Source organism: Eptatretus burgeri, chromosome 12, assembly GCF_056783735.1.
Source record: "Eptatretus burgeri isolate ZD-2024b chromosome 12, Ebu_testis_v1, whole genome shotgun sequence".
Classification (NCBI taxonomy): domain Eukaryota; kingdom Metazoa; phylum Chordata; class Myxini; order Myxiniformes; family Myxinidae; genus Eptatretus; species Eptatretus burgeri.
In genome coordinates this window covers 73,358,641-73,369,233 of record NC_140972.1, presented here as the reverse complement: position 1 = coordinate 73,369,233, position 10,593 = coordinate 73,358,641, and the positions used below count along the sequence as shown (strand labels likewise).

General features: G+C 43.7%; 1 protein-coding gene across 1 annotated transcript in view; it reads right to left on the bottom strand.

Annotated features, from left to right (window-relative positions):
- The window catches only part of LOC147015913 (slit homolog 2 protein-like), a 628,660-nt gene extending 620,519 nt beyond the window's left edge, over positions 1 to 8,141 (bottom strand). The window contains exon 1 of the mRNA XM_085848522.1: positions 7,968 to 8,141. The gene's annotated coding sequence lies outside the window, so the exon portion shown is untranslated. The remainder of the gene's footprint in view (positions 1 to 7,967) is intronic.
- Positions 8,142 to 10,593: the final 2,452 nt, after the last annotated feature.

The following is a 10,593-nucleotide window of genomic DNA, read 5'->3' as shown; positions in this document are numbered from 1 at the left end:
AAAGGATAGTGTATGCAATGATCACACAGAGACAAACGTCGACAGACACGAATGGAGACATCTCCCTGAGATAGTATCATGGACCATCACCCAAATAGAGTATTCAGTGTTTGCACGTGAGCTCAAGACTTGTACAGCATAAGGAAGACTCCCGCTAGCATGTTTTGCTGCGCTCTGTCAATATGGAAGCACGCTTTCAATGCTGGGCATGCACTCCAATGGATTCAACGTAGGAGAATTTCCCCAGGGATCAGAGAGGATCCCGATTTGTAGAGGGTGGGTTGAGGGAGTATTGTAGCGATTTTCAAGAGAATGTCTTATGCAAGAACATTCCGGTTTTACGGTCTGAACGAATGTTTAAAACTGTTTTGAGGATATCGCCCTTATTCGTGAGATGACATGAAAATCGATTTTTGCAGTAAAATTGACAACGTTTTGTCCATTTTGCATTTCATTTCTAACAAAGTGCGATTGTGAGAATCCGTCTGGTTTGTTTTGCGGAATACACATGGGTGACATGAGCAGTGCAGTGGCGATACACAAAGCCAAAATGCTTTTGTGTGACGGGAAGCAACCAGAGACTCATGGTGGAATTGCTTAGGGGAAGCATGCTCACGTTTGATCTGTCAAGTCTGGGTTTAATTCCAGACCCAACTATAAAATGTCAACCTGGTGTCTCGCGAGAAGGACGAGTGGGTCACCCATCAGTGGGTGAACGGTCTGTCCAATATGGGACATAAAGTTGGGATGCTGGTGTGGCAGCATTTGCTGCTGGTGGACCTTAAAGAGCCCATGGTGTCTTTAAGCCACTGTGTGCCGTCATCCTGGCCAAATTCCAATAACGCAATTACCTACAGCACCCTGCGGTACAGTTGCGACCTGTCCACAAGTTTGCTCTTCAGCCAGGGGAAGTGCTTCAGCTTAACTGACACTCTGCAAAGAGAGCATGGCCAAGGACGAGTGCGTAATCACAACGTGACTCTCACGAGGAAAAGAGTAGTGCATGAATCTCTAATGTGTGTTTTAAATCAGCCTTTCTCTGTCTTTAATATTCCCATATTTCTGCCATTGACTCATCATTCCGAACTCAGAAGCTGCAGATTTTCCATCTCCTTCCATTGGAAATCACTTCTCAAAAGCACGATCACTTGGCCAAAAGGCCCTTTAATGGTGCGGTTCGTTGCCACATTGTCTAATGGCATGCCTTTGGGAAATCGGCTTTTCAAATGGCTCTTTAGCACTTTCCAATGGTGCACTATTGATTATCCACGTGCATGGCTGGACGGAGTGAAGAGGCACCCGGTGTACGAATTTATCCCATCCTTGCCACGCCAATACGAGGTGTACCGGGTCATCTTTCACCGTGAACATCCATTGTTGGCCAAGGGCGATTGTGGACTCAACCCCGACTTAAATAATCTGTCAATAGATGTCAAACTGGCATACTCTGTTGCAACAGCAATTAAAAATAAAGATGTAAACAGCAACAGGAATAATGATAACAAGACTAATGATGATGATGATAATAATAATAATAATAATAATAATAATAATAATAATAATAATAATAATAAGTTGAACGATGCTCAGTAGAGTGCGTACCTCCACAAGATTGAACAGTTTACGTTTTGGATGGATGGATGGTGTTGGCCTAATGGTTAGGGTGGTGGGCTTGGGATGCTCGGGTCCTGAATTCAAATCCTGCTCAACCACTGAATTAATAACAGGTGGGGTTGACTCATCCTGTCATCCTTCTGAGGTTGGCAAAATGAGTACCAGCATGCTGGGATGATTGAGCCATTTAAGTATCCTGTGTTGGAATGGCGAACTGTCCAGGATTGTGTCCAGTAGCCAAGGAGACTGCTTTGGCAGCACCAACACTCTGTACAGAGTATCGTCCCAATGGATGGATGGATCTGGATCTGGACCTGAACCAAAATCTAATCTACTTGTTCTTGTCACCAAACCGTCATGCACCTAGTTTTGTGGTAACTTGCCCACAACATTTTGAGAAATTGTGTTAAATATCGTTTTGGCCCGATATCTCTCAATGGTGAAAAATAACTTTAAAAAACCTAGTATCAGCTTCCAGATCCAGATCTTCACCAAAATTGAATGAGTTATTCCTCGTCACAAACCCAACCTGTCCACCAAGTGTCCTCCAAATCCGTACATAAATGTTTGAGATATCGTGCATATATCGTTTTGGCCCTATCTCTCAATGTTGAACACTTCCTCTTCTTGCGTATGGCCGCTTAGCTGCCGGGGTAGCTATCATTTCTTGGAAGCGGGACTGTGTCGCTGATGCAGTGCCCCTCTACCAGTACACACTGGTACTCATTTCGCCGATCTCGGAAGGATGACAGGCTGAGTCAACCCCCTGGTGTATTAATTCAGCGGCCAACGGGGCTTGAACTCAGGACCCTAGGATTCCAAGCCACCACCCTAACCACTATGCCAATACCAGGCTTAATGGCGAACAAGAATGACCGTATTGTGGTCACAACCTGTGACACACAACACAACACACACACAGACACACACACACATACATGTAGCCTCCGAAGTCCACTCAACTCCCTCATCCTTGCTCATGTCCCACATGTCAATGTGGTGAAAGCTGGGTCGAAGAGTAAAAAAAATCATTCCCAACAGATCAGATAACATTCTCTAATCTGTCTCATAAACCTTGTGCTGTGTGTGTCTTGTGTTCCTATCTAAATGAATAAGAGTATGTAGAGCCGTGTCTGTCCCGTGTTCCCATGTGAATTAATAAGATTAGATCGAGCCGTGTCTGTCCCATTTTCCCAAGGGAATGGATAACATGAAATAGAGACGTGTCTGTCCCGTGTTCCCATGTGAATTAATAAGATTAGATCGAGCCGTGTCTGTCCCATGTTCCCAAAGGAATGGATAAGATGAGATAGAGCCGTGTCTGTCCCGTGTTCCCATGTGAATAAATAAGATTAGATCGAGCCATGTCTGTCCCGTGTTCCCATGTGAATTAATAAAATTAGATCGAGCCGTGTCTGTCCCATGTTCCCAAAGGAATGGATAAGATGAGATAGAGCCATGTCTGTCCCCTGTTCCCATGTGAATTAATGATTAGATAGAGCCATGTCTGTCCCGTGTTCCCATGGGAACAAAGATTAGATAGAGACATGTCTGTCCTGTGTTCCCATGTTCATGAATAATATTAGATAGAGCCGTATCTGTCCCGTGTTCCCATGGGAACAAAGATTATATAGAGCTGTGTCTGTCCTGTGTTCCCATGTGAATGAATAAGATTATATAGAGCTGTGTCTGTCCTGTGTTCCCATGTGAATGAATAAGATTAGATAGAGCGTGTCTGTCCTTTGTCGCCATGTTAATTAATAACATTAGATAGATAAGATTCATAGTGAATCATAACAAGGGATTTACTTTACATCTGTGACCCCAGTTTTGTCCTGTGCATTTGTGCGTGTGTGCATACGTGGGTGTCCCTCTCTTCCATTCTCTCTCTCTCTCTCTCTCTCTCTCTCTCTCTCTCTCTCTCTCTCTCTCTCTCTCTCTCTCTCTCTCTCTCTCTCTCTCTCTCTCTCTCTCTCTCTCTCTCTCTCTCTCTCTCTCTCTCTCTCTCTCTCTCTCTCTCTCTCTCTCTCTCTCTCTCTGTTGTAATAAAGCTTGTTCATAAAAACATGTGCACGGTCATTCGAGATACAGGACTTCGCCATTAAGCGCGAGTGAATCGGCTTTAAAATATCCCGGTAACCGGCTGATTAGGAAAGGCGCATTTAAAGCCCTCTTAAAAGAGCTGATTCGTCACAGTTACTTATATTAGAATGAGCTGATTCATCACATGGTCACGAATTGTTAATCCCAATATGGGGCCATCAAAAATGGTGTAATGCTACTTTTTTTTAAGGAGGCGCATACAAGATTGATTAAGTCTTTCTAATAATTTTTATTCTACATATGAATAGATTTTTTTATTGGGGGGGGGGGTCCCTCATTGTGATTAACACCAGACTCAAACAAAACCAATGGAAATCTGATGCAACAAACCCAGGTAATGTATAAGCTATGGTTTCGGCCAACCAGAAAACCAAGATGGTGGCCATATCATTTTATCTGGATGAGATGATGGGTGAGGTCAAGCGACGGATGTGGATGTGGTCCGGCAGCTGTCCGACAAATGGGTGCACATTTCAAAAATCGACCTCCAAGAACTACAACAACAACAACAACAACAACAACAATAGCAAGATGGAGCTCTTGTTGACCTGCCACATGTTGCAGGGGGAAAAAAACTTTTAAAATTGTAGTATCCATTTCCCAGATCCGGGTCCTCAACCAAAATCGAATGAATTTGTCCTTGTCACACACGCAACCTGTCCACCAAATTTCTTTAAAATCCAATCATAACTTTTTGAGATGCTCACAGATAGACAAACTGACAGATGACAGACAAGGGTGAAAACATAACCTTTGTCCACTTTCAGTGGTGGAGATAATGTATAGAGAGCACAATACTGTTGATCTGTGTTGATGAACAGGTGGAACAATGGATGACATCAACAGGACGTTGATTGAAGTGTGCTGACTGCTGTGGAAAGGAAGAAGTTGGCATTCAGGCATTACCTCAGGCTCCTGCAGATGCCAATGATGCCAATGACATGGAGGGCATGAGTTTCCATAACCACAAGGTGGGCAAAATGGGAAGCAGCGGTATCAGTCCATAGGGGGGGGGGAATGTTCTTTAGATGAAGGCCTTGTGCACCATGACAAGCTGAGAATAGCAAAGGAAGGGCATTGTGTGAAATCTGAAGAGACAGCCGGCTTTAGAGGCCAGTTTGGAGATGTGAATGCAGGATATATTTGATGGTGAGGCCCATGAGCTAAAGAGACCATACCTCTCCCCAAGGCTTACCATAGACATACGTTGTGAGATGAGCTATCTGGTACTTATGTCTTGAGGCAAAAAAAAAAAAATAATAACAAGTCTTTTTGCGATGGGAGACATTAAAATGAGCTCCGTACCACCGACCGATCAACCAACCGATCATCTGTCCATGTTCTATTGTGTCCGCAATATTTCCAAAACAGTTGAACATTTAGCTTTCATGTTGTAGGTATCTATTCCTCGTGACATTATTTAAACCTGATTAGATCACGGTGGTGATTGGCTAAATTATGTTGCGAATGGCAACCATCTCGGTAACTTGGCATGTGCATGCGATATTAAAAAAAAAAAAAACGTTTAATATTTAGCTTTCATATTACACAGATCTATTCCTCATACCACCCAAAGGATAGGGGACCGAGAGTATCTGCTTCTTCTTTGTCATTGAAAAACAGAGATCATTGATGTCTATCAAGAACAGGATTAGTCCCAGAATGCAATATTGTGGGATGCAGATCACTAGAGGTCGAGCATGGGAGAGAATATCATCCAAAGCAGCCAGCTGCTTGTGAGTGTACAGGAAATCTGAAAGCCAGGACCTTGTACACCATTATCTGCAAATTTGGAAATCAGGGTGGGATGTCATGCAGAGTCAAACGCACGGGACATGTCCAGTGAGATAACCCTGACCTCGCGTCCATTCAATGTTGACATAGAGGAAGCAACACGTCCCAAGGTGGAATGACCTGAGCAGATACCATAATGATGATTGAAGGTAAGAAAGTTAAAAAGGATATCTGCTGCAATGTTTGATTCCCTGACTTTTTGTATCATGTGAAAAAGGATGAATGATCTATACTTTAGTTTTGAAAGCATTCTAATGAATTGGGGCAACAATGGTAAAGACTCTAGCAGCAATCAACGCATACCTACTAACCCGAAATATACATGAAAGATAAAAGACACATAAAATAAATAATAATAATAAAAAATAACATATATGTGTATATATATATATATATATATATATATATATATATATATATATATATATATATATACATACATACATACATACACTGTGTATCTTTTTGTTAGGGGTGAGAATTAGAAACCTGTTTATTAGGTTTTTTTTTTTTAATTACAAAAATCTATTTTTGGGGTGATTGGAGGGAGAATTGGATCAGGGGAGAAATAGTTGAAAAACAGGAACAAAATGGGGAAAATTTACAAATAAAATATTCACACAGTATAATGATCAGGATCCACACACACAGTACACGCTCAAACCCTCCACACTCCTCTTGCAAGAACCATGGGCAAACCAGCCTGAACCCCTCCCCATGCGTATCCTTTACTATAATTCACGGACCGGTGTTTGGGTGTTTGGGTGTTCGTGTTTGTCAGACTACTCCTCCTACAGTTATGGCCTGATTATATCCAGACTTACTACATAGGATCAGCATGACCCCAATTCGTGTATAGAGGTGTTTTTAGATCCTCGTGGAGGATCTCTCAGTCTTACTCACGTTGTTGTTCTTGTGGACTTTTTTGTTTCACAGCCTACAGTTTTCATCGAAACTTCCTGAAACTTGGCATATATATGTAAAAATACCCTGCGCAGACAGTAACCATCTCCGATTTTGAAAATTCCTCCTAGAAAAAAAGTTATGACGTCAAAATATCTCCGCTAATGGAAATCCCCGAAAAAATTATCTCCGAAACTCGGAAAGCTTTTTGAATTCTGTTTGCGGGAATCGAACAGGGCATTAGCAGAGATGAATTACCACACATATGATACATCACTATGACGTCTTATCAATTTGTATGACGTCATTCCTATTTTTTGACATTTTTTTGTTTCACAACCCAGAGTTTTCATCGGATCTTCGTGAAACTTGCCATGTATATGCAGAAAGCCCACGCGCAGGCAGTAACAATCTCAGATTTGGGAAATTCTTCCTAGAAAAAAAAAGTTGACGTCATAATATCACCGCAAATGGAAATCGCCTATACCATTATCTCCAAAACTAGGCAAGCTGTTTGAATTTTGTTTGTGGGAATCAAGCCGGGCATTAGCACAGATAATTTATCGCAAATCTGATACATCACAATGACGTCATATTCGTTTTTATGACGTCATCATTAAGAGGACGAGGATCTTAGCTCATTTGAGCTTGTTATCCTTGTCCGGTGGTCTTGGGGGATAGGGGGAGGGGTGGATGTAAAGTTTCTATGTAAATGTGTATCGTGTAGCACCACCTCCAGGTTTTCCCAGGTATTCCAATTCTCCACCATTTACAGTATAGTATTCAGGTACCCACGTTTTCCAGTGCAGTGAGGTGTTTTGAATTATAAGGAGTAGGTATGTTCTTGTTTCATGCACATAACCCGGGATATTTAGTTATTTTGCCTATAGAGAGTTGTCAGTTGCCTATACACCACCGAAATCAAGGTATGCGTCAGAAGAAAGTGTTGCATGCTTGGAACAAGATCCCCCGTGGGGCGAGTACTCTGCTGGTATAATAAATACTGTATATGGCTCGAACCTCCATGCAACTTGATCATGTATAAAATGTAAACAAAAAAACATTACTATTCGGTTATGAAGCAAGATAACAGCATTAAGTGAGCCCTTTAACACCCACCAGAATTATAATACATTCTGACGTTTCTCTGAGCTACTCAGGCCTAAGTCACATTTGCTCTACGGCGAGGATACGGCGGCCATACGCCCTCTGAATTGACAGAAACGTCCCGGCCGCAGAGTTTCTGCGGTGACCTCAGGGTGGCCCTACGCCGTTTGGCTATGTTTTACAGGCCGTAAGGGTCGCCGTGGAATTATAACGCGGAGTTATACCTTTTCTCATTTAAACGTTGGCCGTAGCAAATCAACATGCCGTAGTTGTGACGTAGTTGTGTTCCACGTCGACCGTACGTAGGGCGTACGGTGAGCTTGCATTATTCGTGCGGCTGCCGTAGTCTCTTATCAATGAAAAAGGAATTTTGCCCAAAAAACCGAATACATTTTAAAAAACCGAACACAACGAGGCGTTCATGTTTGTTCACGTGTCTCCCCCACCTGTTCGAGCCGGATCTTCGCGCTTTGTTCATCCAGTTCGTCGGTGGAAATACTCGTGAAAGCATCTCTCGTGTGTCGATCGCTACTTTACCTCGTGTTTTCACCTTGATTTGTGGGGGGGGTTTTTTTACTCATCTTGTGTTTTAATTAATAACAAAAAAGCAATCCGATCACGTGATGTAACGGACTGTCGGGCAAGGATTTAATTTCATAGAAAAACCGGTTGTAATTTGGAATATCCATGATTACCTCAGCGCGATGCGTTTGATGAAAGTGATTGTGGTTCTGGGAGCATCATGTTGATGAGCTGCCCTGGGGGCAGCGCTCGCAGAGTGCGCGAGCGATCGAAACCCAGGCCGGAGCTCGAGAGCCTGTGTGGACCTTTGGATTGGTGATTGTTCCAGTTTACATACAATACATCTCCACCGAAGGTCATTTACTCATCTTATTTTACCTTAAACATGGGGAATTTCAGCTGAAAGTGGGTTTTCTTGGGTCCCAGGAACAGATTAATTCACTCCATTATTTCTTATTGGGAAAATAGTTTGGGAATCGAACTTTTTGGAATCCGAACAGCCTCCTGGAATGAATTCAATTCGGATTCTGGTGGCACCACGTACTGGTATGTTCCAAACTGTTATATTTTTATTTCAGTAAAAAAGAACTGGTATATATACCCACTCGTTCCCGTCCGTCTGGCCGCACGTTCACCTTAGGGTCCCCCTGCCTGCACCTTGAAAATTCTATGGCCGCCGCAGGAACGCCCTAAGGTCACCGTGCGACATCAAATCAAAGACTGTACGGCACCCCCACGTTTTCGGTCTCCACAATTTCTAAATACGCCGTGCGGCTCCCCGAAAAATAAAAACATATGTGACTGCTACATTGTGTGACCGTGGAAATACTGTGGCCGCCGGATAATTGCTAGTGGCCGTAGATTTTGGAGACCCCACGGCCGCCGTGGCAAATGTGACCAAGGCTTAAATACTGTACATGGATATATTGAGGTCGATTTTGTTCCCTCGCTCACTCCGATGTACCATATACTCTTCACAGAGCTTCGGTGCAACCAAAGCAGCTTCCTGGGCAAGGGTTACACTGGGTGGTTTGCCATTGCATTACCAGCAGTAGTGAGGGCAGGAGTTTGGCATCTTTACTGTCCACTGACTAATGCCAGCAGATGAGACACTCAGTTTAACGTCCAATTGAGGGACAACTCACACATTGATGAATCACCAAACCTGAGAAACACCAGGATGATCATTTTTAGCCCTGTTGGGATTCGAACCCAAGCTAGGAAGCTTCGAGGGGAGTGGCCACCCGGTGCGCGCTGATTTCCCCCTCTCTGGGGAGCCTTACCCCACCTTATTGGAGTCTCGTGCTCACGTCAGCCACTTGGACCTACCTCGTTCGAGATGGTTCTGTTCCACGTAGCTGATTGGGGTCCACGTGGAAGTCACATGGAGACTGACGCTGGTTAGATATTTGAAATGAAAACAAACAATGACAGATCGTAACAGCACAGCAAACACATAGGTGGGAATATATGTGTGGAAACACAAACAGGCTGGGAGGGAAGATGAAGGAAACTTCATGAAAACAAACTGGCACTGTCTGTCATCCACTAATTACGTACATTTATGCTGACCCTGTACTACTGAAATAACTAGTGTAAACGAAACCCAATTACCCCTAAGCCACATCCATAACAGTATGCTGACTGAATTATTAACATGTATGTGATTTCCGATGTCTCTTTTGTTTAATTAGTATCAATGGCTTTAACGGTTAGGCCTAGGTCACATTTGCCATGCGGCCGTGGGGTCTCCAAAATCTACGGCCACTCGCAATTATACGGCGGCCGCAGTATTTCCACGGTCACACAATGTAGCAGTCACATATGTTTTTATTTTTCGGGGAGCCGCACGGCGTATTTAGAAATTGTGGAGACCGAAAACGTGGGGGTGCCGTACGGTCTTTGATTTGATGTCGCATGGTGACCTTACGGGGGCCCTGCGGCGGCCATATAATTTTCAAGGCAAACGCAAGGTAGCCTCAAGGTGCCCGCAAGGTGACCGCAGGGGGGCCCTAAGGTGAACGTGCGGCCAGACGGACGGTAACGAGGGGGGTCATTTTTTTTTTTTTACCAGTTTTTTTTTTTCGGCTTGTCAAATTGTGACGGCGAAAGTAGAAATGAAAAAAAGTTATAACTCCGCGTTATAATTCCAAGGCGACATTACGACCTGTAAATATAGCCATATGGCGTAGGGCCACCCTGAGGCCACCTCAGAAACTCTGCGGCCGCCACACGTTTCTGTCAATTCAGAGGGCGTATGGCCGCCGTATAGCAAATGTGACTTAGGCCTTAATAAGGTGGCTGGCTTAAGATTTTAGGGTCTTGAGTTCGAGCCCCTGTCGTGACGTTAGATAACACCAACTGAGTTGACTCAGCCTGTCGTCCTTCTGAGATTGGCAAAATGAGTACAAGCTTGCTGGGTACTGGGGGCACTGCATCAGCGGCACAGCCATGCTCCAAGTAATGATGTCACCAAGTGGGGCCATTAAAATGAATTGGAAAACAAATCTGGAGGTTTTTTTTTTGTTTACCTTGTCGAGGCTCGTGTGA